Genomic DNA, 21,227 nt, shown 5'->3' with positions numbered 1-21,227 from the left:
GCATGAATTCGCATGAAAATCAAATGATTCCATTTGTCGCAAACTATTGCTGAGACGTTGAGGAGCGTAATAAATCTCTCGATTTTTTCCCTACACGTGCAGTACTGTGTTAGTTATTTCTTGTAAGAAACGTTTTCATGTAACTATGCATGCATAAGTATTGATCATATAGAAAAAGAACTAATCGCGTCATCGTACAGAACAGGGCTTTATGTACATGCTGGCATAAAAAAACTGCGCACTATCTAGTCAATTATTTGAGACCTTGGGGGGACTTGACGACGGTGTTAATTATAATTACCCAAAACTCCACCAGGTATAGCTATAAATAAAAGGAATTACTGAAACTAGCGTAGGAATTTCATATTTGCACCAAGTTTAGTTACATATCGCATGCATGAATAACGAAAACACTTTTCATTGCCGCGTCCCCTCTCAATCTCTCTCGCCACGTGTCTGTTAGTAGCACGCCTGCGGCTGCTTCTTTCCAAACAAGCTTCGCGATCATGTATTACCTCATGAAACATGATACATGCATGATGCAATGAAAAAATGGCGTTTAGCACACTTAAGGTACGCTATTCTAAGCACACCAACGCGACCGCGCAAGATTGACACAACTTACCAGACTTCTTTCTACTCGAATGAAATAATTACGTCGTCATATCAAGAAACAGTTTCAAGTAAATATTAAATGTCATAAAACGCGCCATTAAAACATGCTGTGCTATTAACAAAAAAACGCATTCCTTGGGGGCGAGTGAACCTGTCGGCGCCCCGTGCACTCCGGCTCAAGGTGATAAGTACGTGTGCAGCTGCATATGTCTTTTTTTTTTCCTTGAGCAATTATCAGCCTACTATCCTGAAGTTCAGGTGAATGAACGCAGTAACTTGCATGCTATTAAGTGCATTGAGTGTCAGTGCCTATCGACTCCCAGACTTCGCGCTTTACTACCGTGGCCCTAGTGCCTGTTAGCCAGTTTCCGAATGCGGCATTTATGCGCGAGAAACCTATCAAGGCTAATTTATTATTTTTTATGCTACTACGCGGATCGAGCAGTGACGCAGCTGGTCAATACATGCTGCTTCTGCAGTGCACAGGCTTGAAGCAGCCGCCGGTAGCTGCGGCAGCTGCGGTAGGCACGGGCAAGCGGAACCTGTTTTGCCTACCATGCGAAAGTCGCTGCTAACATCAGCGCCACCGCATCTTTGTGACGTCGCGGGGTGAAGGAGGTCCATAACCCAACGCATGTAGTAGTAAGTGTTTAATCAAAAATCAAAAAATATAATAAAAAGGAAGTTAAAAGATTTTTGCTCACCCCGGCATCTGCCATCACTGTATCGGCGGCACCTGAGCTGGGGCAGCGGAAATAAAGGATAGGAGGCAGTTTGAAGAAGAGAAACGAAAGAGGTGAGGGGACAGCAAGAAAGGACATAGGGAGTAGTCATATTTACACTATTTACAGAGTCCAAATAAAGTTGTCCAGGTCATCTGGGAAGAGACTCAAAACGAGGATTCGCGCCATGGGCTTAATTACAGTGAGCGAAGACACGACAAAGCTTTTTAAGTTCAAAAGCGCTCACGAAGTGATCGTAAGTAATAAACGAGCACATAGTTAAATTACTTTGGAAACGAAACTTCGTACTTACCCAACATTGCTCCACAAACTCACATGTTTCAAGCATCCCTCAACTTCTCACCACAAAAAAACAACCGAAAGCATAGTTTGCCATGCTAGCCTGCCTAGGCCAGCGACCACAGTCCACAGCGGCTAGAAACGGCGCGTAAAAAAGATGTTAAAAGTAGAGAGAGAGCTATTTTATTTAACCGCACTAGCTAGAAAACTCCGAACCAAAATACAACAGGATCATTTAACAAGCATCTAAATAACAGCAGTTACCGCGCCGCCTACAAGCTGGCAACAAGTTCTTCGCGGTTCTTTGCAACATTTTACTTCCTCCATCACATTACAAAGCGCCCCCAACGCATGCACAAGGCAAAAAATAGACTCCTCTCTCGTCAACTGCGACAGCGGCTGTGATGCATGTTGCCAGCCGAAAACATGATTCGTGCCAAGAGGCGGAGAACTCTGATTTTTAGCGCCCGCTAGTAGCATCTTTCTCCAAAAAGCTTGCATAGAATGTATGCGTTTACGAACGCTTAGCAAAATATATACTTTTTTTTTTTCATGCGATGTGCGAAAAAGTAATAAATTGTTCGTTACTCTCGTTCGCAGACGAGCAAAGTGCTCTCCCGTTCAAGCACCCGCTTGACTTAACGAAGTAAGTCGGCTTGAGCCTCTGTGAAACGCGAAAGCAGTCTTGATCGCTTTGAGGTCGCCGCGGTGCTTCAAGCCGAGTTCTTGTAGTGAAGTCCAAGCGCGACACAAGTTAGATTTCTGCATTCGGGGGTTACTGTCTTCATGTTTTCATAATTTTTGTTGCGCGCTTTTAAATAGCTTCTTAATCGGAAAAAATCATCACAAAGTTTTGTGCTCGCCCACAAAAGATTCAGGATGCAAAAGGATGTAGCTGTCGATAGAAGACAGCTTCCTCTCAAATATTGTGCGAAACGTATACAGCAGCGCGCATGCGGCGGCCCTGACGGCGCCCGCGTAAGTACTCTCTCAGTACTCTGAAACCGCTGAAGCTGCAGGGTTTCGCTGATGCAAAACCACCAGCTTTTTCGCCTTATGTAGTACTATCGGGGACAAAGGTCGCCAGGACACGCGAGTGGAAATCGAAGCACATGGCTTTGTTACCAGCCGGTGATTGCTGACCATATTTTCAGAGATGGCCTTGGGTCTGATGTGTGCTAGTGAAATCAGCCGACATTGGCACACTTCACACGTAAACATCAAAGATCGTCAGTTGCGCGTCCTGGAGACATTTGCCCCCGATAGTACCTCATCAGGTGGATCCTAGCGCATACATAGCGAATTTACATTAACTTTGAGTTCATTTGATTTTGCGGCGTTTACCGTAAATTCTCATCTTTTTTTGCCGCGGAAGTAAATAAAAGTGGGTTAAGCGAAAACATCAGGCATTAAACAAAATCTGCGTTTATTTAAATTTTATATACCAATGTCACACAGAAAAGTTAACAGCATAACAAAGTTCGTATCATTCTATATATATTATGAATTTTTTTACCCCTTTGAACCGGTTCAACTAGGTCCGAACCGGAACTGTATGTCGCTCCAGAGCCGAACCCGCAACTGAACTCGAAAGGTGTGAACCCGAACCGAACGCGAAAAAATTCCGTTTGACACCCTGCATCGAGGCACTATAGGGTGATATGCGGCCGGACGCCCCAAGCCGGCTGTTTGCGCAGTCACTGAAGTGCGATTGTGATACGCGCGCGATTTTTTAGCGACAGGATGCTACATCCGCGCGGGTTTGTATATATAAAGTGTATTAATTTTTCACGTGTAAATATGGGCAGTGGTCGATCGCGCGCGGTTATACTTCGGACAGTGCCTGGACTCTCGCACTCCAACTTGTTTAGCTTTTGTATTTTGTAAATACTGCCCATATCTCCCCCTCTCCTTTCTCCCTGTCACTGGCCACTGAACTTTTTCTTGCTATCTTCTCCCTGTCCCTTTCATTTCCGCCGGCCCCAGCTCCGGTGCTTAAAGGAATATAGACATCTGATTTTGGTGGCATGTTTTCTTTATAATGATGCGGAAGACACTACTACGCATGAATCATCATGTCATATTCTCTTACGACCGCTAAATAAATTAAAATCGAATTTTTTCTGCCATGCTGTTTCGGTTTCAACAGCCGAACGATGGCTGTGACGTCAAAGAGGGATTTTGTGTCACGTGAGCCATAGAAAAATGTCCATATAATCGCTGCTTCAACATAATAATTTGCTGCAGTGCTGAAGCCAGCCTTCTTCAAGGACAGGAATGACAACGAATGTGGGCAGTTTTTTCATGTCTCACGTGAACTGTAAGCACACGTTGACGTCACAGTCCTCATTCGGCTGCTTAAACCGATACAGCACGAGAAGGAAATGCGATTGTATATTATTTTCTGGTCGTAGGAGAATACCAGGTGGTAATCCATTTATAATAATGCCTTACGCATCCTTACAAACACAAAAACACGCACCCAAAAGTTAAGCGTCTATACTCCTTTAGGATATCAGATGCAGCGGCCGGCAACATCCTTTCCTTCCTTTTTGCATTTTTTTTCAACACTACCTAGCGCGCGCTGGAGGGGTGCGGCGGAGTGCTTGCCCTTCATAACGAAATTCAAATGGAAACAAAACAAATGCGGCGCGCCTAGAAGCGGGGAGGACTCTGTGTAGACCTGCATTTGCTACAAAGCCATCCATGCGATCCGGCAACACCAACCACCTTCGTGCGTATTCAGTCACCGCCGCTGTGAAAGCAGACGAAGCCACTCTCAGCCTTCTCCCCCGGCGCTGCTCAAGTAGAATGCTCAAACACGTGACTTGTAACTTCCAGCGCACGCATGGAGGAAGGAAAGTACTCCTTCCTCCATGAGCGCACGCGAACGACTTCTGGCAACGGCGCCATGGGAAGCAGGCGTCGCGGTTGTCGTTTACAAACCATGTTTACAAACATGATGATGATACTAACCCCAAAGCTTTTCCGGTATCAATGGCGCGACCTCGTCCAGTCATACAAGTACTCGAGTCACACTTCCTCATGACCTATCCTGGCGTCTGCATGTAACTAACCTAATATCTTCGGCTAAAAACAACACCAGGCTTCTTAAAGCGTCATGTTAAACATAGCAGCGATTAAAGTCGCAGCGATGTCGTAGAGGTAGAGCATCCGCCTCGCGTGCAAGAGGACTGGGGTTCGAGTCCTGGCGCCGCGCAATTCTCCGCCGGGTTTGGAGAAAAAAAATCCGCGTGTTGATGGAATTGCCTAACCAGGCCTGGAGTGCGGCCTGATCTCGGTGACCAGAACCGACAACGCACTCTCACCAGAGGAGGATTTGGCCACCCTGGTGTATTACTTGGCCACAACCTTCTATGATCAAACTAATTAACCCTCGGCCCACAGTCCCCAGCGGCTGCGGAGCAACTGACCACGGCGGCGGTCAGACCTGTGACGCAGCGGAGGGTGCTAAGAATTTCTGGCTCCGGACAGGCTGCCATTGGAATCTGAACCTGGCAACGTTTAACGCTAGAACCTTATCTAATGAGGCTAGCCTAGCAGTGTTGTTCGAAGAACTAGCGGGAATTAAATGGGATGCGATAGGGCTTAGCGAAGTTGGGAGGACAGGTGAGGCGTATACAGTACTGAAGGACGGACACATACTGTGCTGTCGCGGATTAGAGGATAGACGAGAACTAGGTGTGGGATTCCTCATTAATAAGGATATAGCTGGCAACGTAGAGCTCTATAGTATTAACGAGAGAGTAGCAGCTATAGCAATTAGACTGAATAGGAGGTACCAGCTGAAAGTGGTGCAGGCCTGCGCGCCTACATCCAGCGCCTACACTCTACTGATGGGCGACTTCAATGCGAAGGTGGGCAAGGAGGAGGCTGGCGACCACGCGGTAGGCGGCTATGAAATAGGTTCTAGAGATAGCAGGGGAGAGTTATTAGTCGAATTCGCACATAGAAATAATTTACGGATCATGAATACTTTCTTCCACAAACGATAGAACAGGAAGTGGACCTGGAAGAGCCCCAATGGTGAGACTGAAAATGAAATCGACCTCATAATCGACCTCAACCTGGCATCGCTCAGGATGTGGCCGTCCTCGGAAATGTGCGTTGTAGCGACCACAGAATGGTAAGGTCTCGAATTAGCTTAGACTTGAAGAGGGAACGGAAGAAGCTAGTGAAGAGGAAATCCATTAACGAGTTAGCGGTAAGAGGGAAAGTACATGAACTGCAAAACACTGCAAAACAGATATTCGGCTTTAACTGAGGAAGACAATCTTGATGTTCATACAATGAAAGATAATCTGACAGCCATCATTATGAAGTGCGCAGTAGAAGTAGGCCGTAGGACAGTTCGACAGGATACCGGAAAGCTATCTCAGGTGACGAAAGATCTGATTAAGGAACGCCAAAACATGAGGGCGTCTAGCCCCACCGACAGATTAGAACTGACAGAGCTATCGAAGTCAGTTAATAAGCGCAAGGTAGCCGACATAAGGAAGTTTAATATGGAGAGAATCGAGCATGCTCTAAAAAACGGAGGCAGCCTAAAAGCGGTGAAGAGTAAACTAGGCATAGGTAAAAACCAGATGTCTGCGCTAAGAGACATGGAGGGCAATGCCATTAGCAATATGGATAAGATAGTTAAAGTAGCCAAAGAGTTCTACACAAATCTGTACAGTAGTCAAAGTAATCATAGCGTTAATGAGATAAGCAGTAGCGCAGAGCACTGTGTCAACCCGCAACTGTGTCATCCAGTAACGAAAGAGGAATTAAAGAAAGTCTTAGCAGCAATAGAAAAGGGAAAAGCAGCTGGGTAGGATCGGGTAACAGCAGATCTGTTGAAGGATGGAGGGGAGATTGTGCTAGAAAAACTAGCCACCCTATACACCCAATGCCTTATGACCTCAACCGTACCAGAAGCTTGAAAGAATGCCAACATTATCTCAATTCATAAGAAGGGAGAGGCCAAGGACTTCAAAAATTATAGACCGATCAGCTTACTATCTGTTGCGTACAAGGTATTTACTAGGGTAATAGCTAATAGATTCAGGGCAACCTTAGACTTTAATCAACCAAATGATCAGGCAGGCTTTCGTAAAGGATATTCCACAACAGATCATATTCACACTATAAATCAGGTGATAGAAAAATGCGCAGAATATAACCAACCTCTATATATAGCCTTCATTGATTACGAGAAAGCTTTCGACACAGTGGAATCCTCAGCAGTCATGAGGCATTGCGTAATCAGGGTGTAGAACAGCCTATGTCCAAATACTGGAAATATATATAGCAACTGCACAGCTACCATAGTCATCCATAAAGTCAGCAAAAAAATTCCAATAAGAAAGGGCGTCAGGCAGGGAGACACGATCTCGCCAGTGCTATTCACCGCCTGTTTATAGGATGTATTCCGAGGCCTGAATTGGGAACAGTTGGGAATAAGAGTAAATAGAGAATACCTAAATAATCTGCGATTCGCTGATGACATTGCCTGGCGGAGTCACTCAGGAGGTGAACTAAAAATCATGATCAATGAGTTAGCCAGGCAGAGCAGAATGCTGGGTCTAAAAATTAACACGCAGAATACCAAAGTAATATTCAGCCCTCTAGCAAGGGGACAGCAGTTCACAATTGGCAGTGAGCGCCTGGAAGTGGTAAAGGAATACGTCTACTTGGGCAGGTATTGACAGCTGATCCGGATCAAAAGAGGGAAATAACTAGAAGGATAAGAATGGGGTAGAGCGCATATGGCAGGTTCTCTCAGATTATGAATGGCAGCTTACCAATTTCCCTGAAGAGAAAAGTGCACAACAGATGTATCTTACCAGTACTCACCTACGGGGCAGAAACGTGGAGGCTAACGAAAAGAGTTCGGCTTAAGTTAAGGACAACGCAGCGAGTCATGGAAAGAAAAATGATAGGTGTAACGTTAAGAGATCGGAAGCGGGCAGAGTGAGTGAGGGAGCAAACGCGGGTTAATGACATGATATAGAGTCGAAATCAAGAGGAAGAAATGGGCTTGGGCAGGGCATGTAATGCGAAGGCAAGATAACCGCTGGTCCTTAAGGGTAACGGAGTGGATCCCAAGAGAAAGTAAGCGTAGCAGGGGACGGCCGGCAGAAGGTTAGGTGGGCGGATGAGATTAAGAAGTTTGCAAGCAAATGGTGGATGACGCTGGCAAAGGCAGGGTTCATTGGAGAGACATGGGAGAGGCCTTTGCCCTGCAGTGGGTGTAATAAGGCTGATGATGATGAAACAATAAGCATACAGCTAAAGAAAGAGAGAGAGAAAAACGTTTAATGGATAGAATTGGGCCCTCATTACAGGGCCTATTGGCTTTTGCCGCCGCTCTTGCCCGGTCCACCAACGAAAGCTTGTCCTCCGAATGTGAGCTGGACAGCGCCGCCTCCCAGTCCTCAGCTGTTGGGTTATTGAATCTTGGTAAGGCTGGCATGCCGATACCACATGGTACAAGTCAGCCACTTCACCGCAGAAGGCGCAGTGCGGATAGTACGAATTTGGAAACATTTAGTTGAATTTGACAAGATTCACATAAGTATGCGATTGCAATTTCCTTAAAGTGACCCCTTGTTCCTGTTTAGATTTTTGTTTGGTTCAGTGCACACTTTCCTCGTTAATCTCATATGTTGGAGTAAATCCCTGTAGCCTAATTGTGGTTCACAATAATTATGTTCCTGCGAATGTTGGGTGACCCGGGGTAATAGCGCGCGAGCAGCGGCGTGAGCACCTGTTTCCAACTTCACCAGAGTGTCCTGGAGTCCCTACGACTATCCGAGTATTCTGTTTGTGTGTTTACCAATCCTTCCTCTTGTATAGCTACGACATGCAGTCTGGGAGACACACGAGACCTTCCTGGAAACCATGGCCAAAGCTCTATCGCCGCTTCCTCAGTCTGGGCGATTCTCTGGCATCGAATTGATGCCCCATTAACTAATTTGCCTTGAACGTCCGTGCATGCTATCGTTGATATCCCGTTGGCCGGTCCTGTCGCGTCCACGTACATTGCCTCTTCCATCGCGCCCCATGCTCTCTTCACTCCCCAGTGAAGAGTTCAGACTCAAGACTCGTACGCTCTAACCAGCGTCAGGTTCAACACTATGGTCCTTCGTCAGAAGCGATTCAGCAGAGTATCACTACGGTCATGGGCTAAGGCCGGCTTTTCGGCTGCCCGACTTTGTGAGAAAAAAAAAAGATGGCGTTCGCCCTAGCCTTCCTTCTTTTCCTAACGATATTCGGGGTGCTTATTTCTCGGAATGGGCTCCACCTCAATCGTTCTTCTAAGCTGATATCCCAAGTCTCCTCTTTCCTCCGTAGACCAAATGCATGGGAGCCCTAGTCTACAGTACAGGCAGAGTATACAGCTTCCTGACAGCTGTATACTCTGCGATATCGAACTGCCTTCAGTAATTTCATGTACCGTAATGTGAATGCGCATGTGTAGTAATCTTTCTGTTCTTGCGTTGACCGTGATACCAAATGGTCTTTTACATACTTTGCGTATAATGACGTAAAGCTTGTTCTTCTCACTTTTCTTCCATTTAAGATTAGGTGCAGTGTAAGCTATCCTGCTCACAATAAAAGCCTGTATTAACTTCATGGTTTCTTGGTCTTTAAGTTCATGCTTGTGGTTTGACACCCTACTACACATTCTCGCCACTTGCTCAGTTGTTGCCTGCAGTCAAGGTCAAGGTTTATTTTTGCAGTCAGATACATGGCTGAGGAGAAGTGAAAAAAAGCCGCAATTGCGGCTTGACAAAGCTCCCAACCCCTACGTAGCTTCGGTTAGCAGTTAGGTGGCAAGTGGACATTACACGACAAATACAATGGTAAGCACTCATGGCTCTTTATAATAAAAACTCGAAGGGCATTCACAACGAAATAATTACTAAAAACTAAGAAATCAAGCTCTGATAGTGACTAAACAACAAACAACAAAAGCATTTCACACAATACACTGCACAGGCAAGCAAAAAAAAAACCCGCAAAAGGAACATATTTCGGATGGAGTTGACTGTTACGGAGCAGTTACAATAATTTGTAAACCCAAACTTATTTAGTACAGATGGTAGAACGAACTTCAGTGACTGAAAGCCATAATTTGTTTTCGGACGCGGTACGTACCAATATTCGCCTAATCCCTTCCACGTTGTTGCCTTTGGAGTCTATTAACAGACCTAAGATTTTCGCATGTTGAACCTCTTGAATTTGTGCTCCCCCACAAACACTACAACAGGGTCTAAGTCTCCATTCTTCCTAAATATTAGTAACTCTGATTTTATGGGTGCGCACTGGAGTCCACAGATATTAGCGTATTCTTGCACTGTATCCGCCGCACATTGTAGTCTTTTCTTGCATGCTCCCAATTGACCCTCCTGAGGTCCAACTCGTAATGTCGTCAGCATACAGTGCGTGCCAGACACCCTGTATCCTGTCCAACCTATTCGGTAGTCCTAATAGTGCAATGTTGAAGAGCAAAGGGGAGAGCACTGCCCCCTCTGGTGTGCCCCTACTTCCCAGCTGTGTGAACTCCGACTTGACTTCTCCGACATTGAGCCTAACTCTTCGGTTCGAGAGAAATTCTTTGATACAATTATACGTCCTTACACCACAATTGCAGTACTGTAAATTTTTGAGTATGATATGTTTGACATTGTCAAATACAGCTTTGAGGTCTAATGCTAGAACTGCCCTGGTCGGATAGCCTCTACGTTTGTCGACTATTTCTTCTTTTAGCTGTAAAAGTAAATCTTGAGTCGAAATGTTTGGTCTGAACCCGAATATCATGTTTGGGAAGAAGCCACTTTTATCTAAATGTCTGTAAATTCTTTTACATATAACTTTTTACATCAACTTACCGGTGCCCGACGCTAGCGATATTGACCTCAAATTATCGATACCGACCTCTTTACACCTCGCTCATTAGAACTAAATTGGAATACGCATTGGCCGTCTGGAACCCTCATCAAGCATATTTAACAAACGCCCTCGAGGCTGTACAAAACAGGGCAACCAGATTCATTCACTCCTCATACTCCTACAACACTAGCATATCATCCCTAAAATATCAGTCCGGTTTGTCTAATCTATCTACTCGTCATCACATCACCAGTCTTGCCCTGTTTCATGACAGGAACCATACATCTGCACACTGCCACCACGCAAATAATCTCACGTCGGCCGTGCGCTTCAAGTTTTACGTCCACGTGCCCATACCGTTCTTTTTACCAATTCATTTTTTTTTTTGCGAGCCCATCCTGCCCATCAACATTCTCAACCACTGTGAATGCCTGCACTATGTAAGCCCACCCCTTATGTAACACCCCATCAGGGGGCTTTAAGGAAAATAAAGTGATGTGATGTTTGGAAAGGATTGCGCCAGTGCCGACAACACACTGTCGAGCTGGTTCTGATAACGCAGCGTGGCAAGCGAAGCATTCCGCGTAGTGTTTGATATGGCGCTGGTACAGGTGACGCTCAAGCTTGCGATGCATTTCTTCTTTGCTCGAAAAACACGCACTCTTCAAACAGGAAGTGTTCTGGGGCTAAATGGCAGTTTTCCCAGAACAAAAAACGTCTGACAAAACTCTGCAAAGAACGTTACACATGCACAGAGAGCAGTAGGGGTGAGCTCAAGACTACAAACCTCTCGCCAATCTCCCCTATAAACTCATACGCACGTTGAATGGTTAACTGAAGACTGAAATCCACAAATGCTTTCATGAAATGCAAGAGATGACCCAGTACAAGCCTCGAAATTTTGTTACTGAAGTCGGGAGCGCATAGGCGTGAGCAGGGTTCTCCATTAGGGGGAGGAAACCCCTCCCACAGAGGCCCCTACGGCGAAAACGCAGTACAAAGCTGAGGAATGGTTGTAAAATATTTATTTCAATGTGATGGAATTGCAAAATATACAAAATATTATTTAACAGCGGTGTTTACTTGCACGTGTAACATCGGCAGAGGAACTCGCAGAGTGAACAAGGGAGACACCTCAGGGTTCACTTGTGCATTTTGCGAGTGTAAACAGCCATCTGCCTAGCCCCTTTCTACCATCGTCAGAGGAAAGTAGTCGCTGCGCTGCTGAGGCATCAATCTAACAACGCGTGTCCGAAGGAATTTCCATTCTCTCTAAACCATAGAAAATATACGATACATCTGAATTCTGTTAACTGCAAAAAAACCTGAAAAGGTTGTCTCAAGGTGATCCGGCAAGTAAAAAGTTCTTGGAACGCAACACCATGGGACCCCTGCAGCCAGTACGTCAAAAAACCTGCGCAGCCATAACACTGCCCAATGTACAATGAGAGGTCAGGTTCGACAAAGTACTGTCGAGCCCATATATAACGGCCCCACTTAAGACGAACTTTCGCATATAGCGAAGAAGACCAGCGCGACCGTCAAATTATACACTGTTTCAATGGCATAAAATCAGACGTATACAGAACGTCATTAAGCCCTGCTGACCGGTTACAGCGAACGGATGGCGTAAACCCGGCGCCGCGATGCGAGATAACCTGACTCCGACCCCTTTGTGCACCCGGCGCGCGGCATGTTTCTTCGAGCCTCATCCCAGGCAAACTGCCCACCCCGTTTCGTACCGCTCTGTAACGAGCTACTTTTTCCGCCCTGACGCGCCTTCCCCACAGAGAAACATACTTCGTAAAGAGCGGACACTCAGGCCGTTTCGCGGCCGAGCAAACAAGGGTCTGACCACCCGCCAGGCGGCCTATGTTTGCTTCCACTCTGCTTCAAAGGTCGACAGCTTATCACACGTCCATCGGCTTGCATCCAAGCACTCCATTTCCATATAGAAGCTGGAGCTGCGCCTGTCATGTGCCGCTGGTTACGCCCACCTCACCGCGCTTTTCAACCCATCGCCTCTTTTTTCGGGTAAGTTGTTTCCTTTTGCCTGCAGGATTAATTATGAATTTTCTTGAGCTAAGAACATTGTAGCAAGTTGTTTGTTATGCTGCGTGAACGTATTTTGCACTCGTAGCATATAATATTAGCCGTGAGTCATCCGTTTGTTGTCTTTTCCAGAAGAGCATGTGCATTACTTCGAAAGCGTAATTTTCGAAAAGTCACTCGCAACACGTTCGGTTTAAAACACAGAATTCATCGATGGCTAACCCGTATCGTAACACAAACCTTTTATATGGCGTGGGTCGAGTAGTGTAATGCACATTTGAAATCGACCGCCTTCGTCACATGGGAAGCGGGCAGTTTTGATCGTGATCGGTCAGATCCTAATCGGGCCTCAATATGCTCAGATATCGTTTGAGCCGCGTTTAGGAATAGTTGACTGCCATCGGAGCATTGGAATCGAGCTGCCCGATTGCGTTCGAAACCTACTGTGTGCTTTTTAGGTGTCATAGACTGCTAGGAAACGAACAGCGAAAGAGAGAAGCCTAAAATATAAACAAAAACGGTTGTTTTAGACTGCATTACAACAAATGCTAATACGTTTGTCATATATGTGTGTGTTTGTCATATACCGCTGACTTGACGTATTTCAGAGAATTTCAGGTGATCGGCATTGATAGGTACGTTTTTTTGGCCATAATAACAAATTGGAATGTGTTTTTTTTCTGGAAAAAGTAATATACAAGGCCTTTTTTCTGCCAACTCGGCGAAATTTGCTGGTTGTTTCGGACCTACTTGGTGACATCTGTTGCGCTAGGGCTGTTCTTACTCCCGATCCTTGGACCGCTATATCAGCGATCATTTTCCATCGCGATTGAAAGTCGATCGGATCCCGGTCGAGGGCTCGATCACAATCGAAAGTGCCCACGTGAAGGAGTATAAGAAAATCGTTGCGGATACTGCTATCTACGCAATCATTACGACAGTGTGCGATCACTGTAAAATGAAAGCTTATCACTGACCCGTACCGTATATAGGTACGGTCTGGAAGAAAACCATAGAGAGAACCATTGACCACAGTCACCGCTTTATAGACACAAAATCAGTTTGCGTCAGCTCGCTTCCGCAAGGGATTGAAGCCAAATAGAATTTTTCATGAACGATATGTTAACGTGCTTGCCTGCAAGCATATTATAAATAACTGTCATCAGCGAGTTTATTCTTATTTTCTATGTTTTTTGCTGCGATAAATTTCTCTTTGCCATTTGATGACTGCAACAATCTTTACAGTCTGTACACAAGCCCACGCTAATATGCCCCGGAGCGGGTTAAATTACGGGAGCTACTGCTGCGTTTCATGGAGTGGGAACAACGGGCGAAGACAAAGGAAGCCGGGGACGAAGTTCTTCCGCATTCCTCGTGACAGCAGGTTATTGACGCCTTTTCTGTGTAGTTTAAAGAAAACATAAAACAGTGCTGCCAATGTCTTGTTAGAACCGCCTTATGCGGATGCTTTTTTTTAGTCAGCCAGTGAAGCGAATAATTACATGTTATACTGCGTCATAATTGTTTCAGGTCGAAGGCTTGGATCGAGTATGCCAAGAGGGGCGACCTGTTAGAAAAGTCGCCGACCCAGCTGTACGCCACGTACCGCATCTGCGGGGACCATTTCACCGGAGATGACTTCATGGGCCCCGGGATGACTTCGCTGAAGAAGACCGCCATTCCCACTGTTTAACCCACAGGATATTGGGGTTGTTAGCTCGCTCAAGGTCATTTTCAGTGTGCGCTTGTCGTGTCGTGGATTTATAATTAGACAATTTCTTAGAAATATAGAAGAAGAATGTACATGCTCCGAAGTGCTCAAAGATGAGAATTGTGGCCTAAACAAACCGCATCAGTATTTCACCATGCTTAAAGCCTATCATATTCCGGGTAGGTTTTTTGGAAACTTGACAGTTCCTTCTGAAGCAGCCTTTGCATTTATACAGCAACTGGAGACTCGATTCCTTACTGTAATTGAAGAAACATCCCATGTACGCCACGTCTGTGGTACACTGTATGAGCTCATGACAAATGTTGGCGATTTTCCTTTTTGCTCCCTGCAGTGCCGTGAGAGGTTTCCGAGTATGATCTGCAGAATTCGCCTTTTCTGGCATGTGCGCTTCATCAATAGAAAATTAGATAACATTCGCTTCAAGAAATCATTGTCTGGCAGACAGCTGGACAAATTTAAAGCCTGATGTCTGATTGTTTCTCATCGCTGCCAATAGAACACACGGTTCGCTTACATATATCCGTCGCTATGTTCATTACTGCGCTGATCATTCATTACATCTTTCCTTCCCTTTGCTAGGTTCGATAATTAGTAAATATATGGACTTAAATCTGTACATGTAGGACAATGCTTGTAGAAAGCTGTATTTTTTTATTGTTCTCGAAGGCAACTGCAGCCTTTTTCGAAGAGACGATTTACGTTGTTGTTAGCCATTTGTCCATATTTGTCTTGTTTTAGAACAAGAGCGTGCAGCCCGAATGTGGATTTTTTTGCGTGGTGTCTACACCTTGACCAAAAAATCGCAATAATCGATTTTTACGAAGAGTGCAAGCTTACTAATGTGTTACTATGATGTATTGAATATGTTGTGCTTGTATTTCTCAACAGCCTATGAACCTATCGGTCAAAGCTGCTGATGTGCAGGAATCGAGTGCGCTATATGTACCTTATTAACACGTTACTTGTGTCTAGCTGTTGACAACTCCTGTTCTGTTGTTCGCACGGGTGATGTTTTGGGTGACAACCCGCAGAGCGTGTGTGCAATATTTTTTGTTCGTGACATGGTGCCACCCGCTATACCATAACTTCATTCCTGTTGCTTTCGTATTCTGATGTATTTTATAAAATGTGTTCGATCCAGCATTTTTTCTGTACAGTTCAAATTGTAAACAAGAAAAAATAAACTCTTTATGTAAAACCACTCCCTTGTATGTCTGCAACTGAAATAGGCGGCTCAATGACGGCACAAAATTAAAGTAAGAACAGCTCTGATTACATTATTCCAACCTGCATGAGCTAATTCAGCTTGCGTACTTCGAGCAGCTAGGTGGCATTATAGAGGCTAGAAGTTTTGACTAGTGTCGTGAGGAGGCGCCCTCGCCAGCCGCCGCGCCGAAGCCTGTTTCGATGCTAGCGTAGGTGGCGCTGTTCGCGGCAGGCGAGTTAGGCGAGCAGAGAAGCCGATGCCGCCGCCGCAGCTCGTCGAGTGAATGCGCGTCTTTCTGGTGTGCTTCTGCTTCGCTAATCTGTGTCTGCATTGCGCCCACGATATTGTTTACTGTGTTAATCGAAGTGCATTGCCAGCATCAGCCCAGGAAATCGAGTGCAAGGTTCAACATACCGTGGACAAAACAAGGAACCTTCATTTCATTTCTGATTTTCCTCACATCGTAAAATGTATAAGGAATGCATTTACTTCTAAGGGAGCCCAGATCCCAGGTGGTAATGCGTACGTTGACGTTATCAAAGAAGCGTGGAAGTTTGAAAAAGCCGTGCTTACATTGAAAGTCATGCCACATTTAACTTTATCCCATTTGCAGCCGAATGCATTTGACAAAATGCGTGTCTACCTTGCCTTCCAGCTGCTCAGTGATGAGGTTTTGAAATGATTTTTTTTTACAAGGATAAGCTAGACAAAATTTTCCGTACAATTGAGCGAACAGAACGATTTGTGAAGCTCATGGAACGCTTGATATTTGTCATAACATCAAGGGTGCCCTCCAAAGGGCTTTGCCCAGATTCAGCAAGTGCGAAATTTCTAGAAGAATTTCTAACCTTCTTGAATGAATGGGAACGGTATGCCGCTTAGCACGGTGGTGGATTTCTCAGAGCAGGGACTGCCCTCGGACTTCGTGTGACGCTGAAAAGCACACTGTCACAATTGTGAATTATGTGACGTCATCACTAAAATACAAATATCTCCTGACAGCCAATTTGAGCAGACAAATTGGAGAATTTATTTGGAATTGTAAAACAATCCTTCGGCTGCAATGACCACCCCTCTCCAGAGAGTTTTTGCTTATAGTAAATAACCTTGCCGTCTACAATTTGCAAAGCCGCCAAGGAACGGAAATTCACCAGCTGAGGTTGTGAGTTCTATTCTGCAGCCCTGTGATGCAAGGAAAGAAAAGGCGGCACTGATAGCAAGCCTAATTGATGACCTATTTGGACGAGGGAAACCTCGCACAGGCGTCAGCAGTGCTGCAAGAGCACGACATCATGTTTGACCATAAAGGCTGCGTAGAAAAGAAAAGCGACAGCCGAATCATTTTTTTATGTCGCTGGCTACGTTGTCAGGAAATCGCTGAAAAGATTCCCATGCCCCACATGCCAATCTGCCTTGGCTATTTAGTCCCTACAGGCTGATAAAAATGAGAACGCCTCACTGACGAGGCAGGCTGACCATGGAGGTTTGGTGTACGCTTCAAAGCGCAGTGAAGTGCTAATAACTAAACTAGAAAATGCATTCACTGCCTTTTTCAGCAGAAACGAGCTGCATGCTGGGAGCATGATGTCGTTTTTACATTTTCTACAAGGGCATGAACTCCAAGAAGTCGGCTGCGACGAGCACTCCCGCGCTCTTACAAGGGATGTGATTAAGTTTTATGTATTGACGAGGTCGCATTTTTTTACTAAGGCGATGAGCAAAGATAAGGCGCCCAATCGCGAGAAGCAAAAACTGCTCAAACTGAGGCGATGCCAGTGAAAACTGCATCAGTGAAATGTTCCTTTAAATAAACATTGCGTTAATGTGTTTTGTTCCTTTATTTATGTGATTACATTAATGCATTCGGGGCTGTAACGACCATCCGCGAATGGTGCCTTCCACACGTGAAGCCGTAATTTCGCTCGGTCGTTATACAAGACGCGCTCGATCAATCTCTAGGATGACGAGCCTTTCTTGTTTCTGCACATGTCGTGTTGTGCTCGTTCATTCCTCTTCGTCACTGTCTTGTTGCGCAGTTTTTCATTGTTCCTTTTCCCGCGAAAATGGGTCAACCAAAGCATAAACAAGCAAAAATATAACCGCTCGCGGCTTCAACAGTCTGTGGCCACCTGAAGCAGTAGCTTCGAAAGTGGTTTGCTGAGAATATCGCTGCTAACCGACGCCGCATGCACCGCAGAACTTATGGACACTCGTATTATATTTTGTGCTTTGGCCAGACAAATATCGCAGCCGTTACAGCGAGATGCGCGCAGCGAAATACGTTTCCCGGTATTGCTGCCGAGCGCGCGCACAACACACCAGCTAGCTGCAGCGCCATTTGTGAGCCGTCATTGCAAATCATTTCCTCTCCGCTGGCGCGTTCACAACACTAGTCAAATCTTCTAGCCTCTATAGTGGTATTTCCAGTAAAGGTCTGTGATCCGAGAGTTTATTACGTATATATGTGTGGCTTGCTTAGAAATGAGATATTAAAGCCCCCGTGGTTCACTTGGAAGTTGTAGTTAAATATTTTAATAGCCAGAGGTAAATCAGAATCGAAACCATTGGTATCGAAACCGAAATTAAAACAGAGTTGAAGTACGGGCCTAAAATTTCAGAGGACGAAATTAGTGATCTGACCACCCGCTCGGGGCGCTGGCGGCAGTGTAGTAGCTCGGCCTCAGGGCCCTACGGAAGTGTCCGCTCTTTACAAAGTATGGTTCTCTATAGGGTGGTGGTGGTGGTCTATAGGGCTAATAATTAATAATAATTGGTTTTGGGGGGAAAGGAAATGGCGCAGTATCTGTCTCATATATCGTTGGACACCTGAACCGCGCCGTAAGGGAACGGATAAAGGAGGGAGTGAAAGAAGAAAGGAAGAAGAGGTGCCGTAGTGGAGGGCTCCGGAATAATTTCGGCCACCTGGGGATCTTTAACGTGCACTGACATCGCACAGCACACGGGCGCCTTAGCGTTTTTCCTCTATAAAAACGCAGCCGCCGCGGTCAAGTTCGAATCCGGGAACTCCGATGGATGGATGGATGGATGGATGGATGGATGGATGGATGGATGGATGGATGGATGGATGGATGGATGGATGGATACGGCTGAACCCTTTACATCGGGCGGTGGCTCAAGCCACCTAGCCATGTCTTGTGAAATTTTACTCCTGTCTTGCTTTTAGCCACCAATCAGATAACCTTCGCTTGGTTACTTCTAACCTCTTAAAATCCACTTTCCCTTCACTATCCCTAAACCCCAATGCCTTGGGTAAGTCAGCCCCGCTGCCTTCCACTGTAGGGTGAAGCCCTTTACAGAAAAGTATCAAGTGTTCAGCTGTTTCCTCCTCTTCTCTGCACGCAATGCACGAAGTGTCTATCTCCTGGTACCTGACTCTATACGTCTTAGTCCGCAAAACTCCAGTCCTGGCCTCAAACAACAAAGAACTTCCCCTACAATTATCATAGATATTTTCTTTGACGATTTCCTGTTTAAAGGTCCGGTATGTTTCCAGTGCCGATTTCGTCAGCATCCCTGTTTTCCACAAAGCTCTCTCTGTTCCTCTAACCTTTTTCTTAACCGATAATTGCTGATTTGCCCCCTTACTGCTGTCCAGATATTTGCTTGTCAATTTTCTAGTTCGCTTTCTCCATTTCGTGTCAACATTCTTTATATATAGGTATCTGAAAACTTTCCTAGCCCACCGCTTTTCCTCCATCCTTCTCAATCGTTCCTCAAATGCTATCTTACTGCTAGCCTCTCTGCTCTCGAAAGACGCCCATCCCATATCACCCTGTACCCCCTGATTTGGTGTATTGCCATGTGCTCCCAAAGCTAACATCCCTACTCCCCGTTGCCTAATTTCCAGCCTTGCTTGAACATCTGGCCTCATACACAGGACCGCATTCCCGAAGGTCAGGCTAGGGACCATCACCCCTTTCCAGATCCCTCTTACCACCTCATACCTATTGTAATTCCACAGTGCCCTATTTTTCATGACAGCTACATTCCTACTAGCTTTATTCATTACATATTTTTCATGCTCTGTCAGATACTCAACACGGTTATTTATCCACACCCCAAGATACTTGTACTCATTCACTACTTTTAGCACGAACTCCTGTATTCTATGCTCGCCGCCCTCTTCATTAAATATCATGACTGCAGATTTTTCCTTACTATACTTGAAGCCTAATCTATCTCCCTCTGTACTGCATATGTCTAACAACTTCTGCAGGTCTTCCTTGTTGTCAGCCATTATCACTATATCGTCCGCATATATTAGTCCCGGTAATGTCTGTTTAATCAATTCCCCTTGCATGAAAAGAAATAGGTTGAAGCCTAGTCCGCTCCCCTCTAGCTTGGCCTCCAAACCTTGCAGGTACAACATGAACAACAAAGGGGACAGAGGACATCCTTGTCTAAGCCCCCGCTGTATCTCTACAGGCCCTGATACATTTTTTCCCATTTTATGAGCACTCTGTTACCTCTATATATATCTTTTAAAAGATTAATTACTCCATTTTCCACATCCAATGTGCCCAATATGTCCCACAAATGCTCCTGAGTAACGTTGTCATAGGCTCCCCTAATATCCAGAAATGCTAGCAATAAGGGCCTATGTTCCTTTTCCGCAATTTCTATACACTGTGTCAATGAAAATCGATTGTCCTCCAACCTCCTTTGTTTCCGGAACACATTCTGTAGTTCCCCTAACACCCCCTCGTTCTCCACCCAAGCCTGCAGTCTATCCTTTATAATTTGCATCACCACCCTGTAAACCACAGATGTCACTGTTATGGGGCGATAGTTACTTACGTCTGTTTTGTCCCCCTTTCCCTTATATATCATGTTCATTCTACTTAATCGCCATTCATCGGGAACTTTCTCATCCACTATCATTTTGTTCACTACCTGTATTAATGTTTGCTTGGATTTTGGTCCTAACTTCTTTATCAACATAATCGGGATACCATCTGGTCCTGTTGATGTGCCACTAGGAACCTTCTTCTCTGCCCTTTCCCACTCTCCTTGCTCAAGTGCAGCTATTGCTGTAACCGGTCTATCCTCCTTCGATAAATTATGTACCACGTGCTTTGCTGAAAATTTTTCTGTCATCCTTGTTCCTATGTGTTTTATTGCTTCATCCCCTTCTAGTCGAATACCCTCATCTGTAACAATAAACCTTTGTTCTAGCCTAGTTTTATTACTCATTGCATTTAGATGTTTCCAGAATTTTTGGGCTGCTTTTCTATCCTTTTTATTTACTTTTGACATCCATTGGGCACCCTTTCTTCTAATTTTCTCATTAATCAAATAGGATGCGTCCCTTCTACACTTTGTGAAGGTATCCCATTTTCTGTCTACTTCGGGTTTTGGTTCCCCCCTCTTCTTGGAATATCTGTGTTCCCTGGATGCTTCCTTGCGCTTTTCTATTGCCCTCTTGACCTCCTCATCCCACCAACTCTTGGGTTTGCATCTTTTCCCTTTTAGCTTTACTCGCACCTTAGCTAGCTCTAGCTCCAGTAATCGAGTTAATTTGGTATAAGTCCATTCTGTTTCACTATCCTCAAAAATTACTTTCTCGATTTGTTTGGCTGCTACTTCCAATTGCTTTTCTGAGTAAAAATTTCCCCCTGATTGTTTATCTTGCTTCAGTCCTACATTGCTTTTTCTTCTGAAGCTCAACTTGATACGC

At 45.2% G+C, this 21,227-nt stretch overlaps 1 long non-coding RNA gene across 1 annotated transcript; it reads left to right on the top strand.

Annotated features, from left to right (window-relative positions):
- The first annotated feature begins 12,506 nt into the window (after positions 1-12,506).
- Positions 12,507-15,523, top strand: LOC144104724 (uncharacterized). Its single transcript, XR_013308624.1, has 3 exons — positions 12,507-12,572; positions 13,836-13,974; positions 14,121-15,523. It is a non-coding gene; the product is annotated as an uncharacterized LOC144104724 (long non-coding RNA).
- Positions 15,524-21,227: the final 5,704 nt, after the last annotated feature.

Source organism: Amblyomma americanum, chromosome 1 (genome assembly GCF_052857255.1).
Source record: "Amblyomma americanum isolate KBUSLIRL-KWMA chromosome 1, ASM5285725v1, whole genome shotgun sequence".
NCBI lineage: Eukaryota > Metazoa > Arthropoda > Arachnida > Ixodida > Ixodidae > Amblyomma > Amblyomma americanum.
Note: the sequence above shows the minus strand (reverse complement) of the source record. Positions and strands in the feature narration are given on the sequence as shown.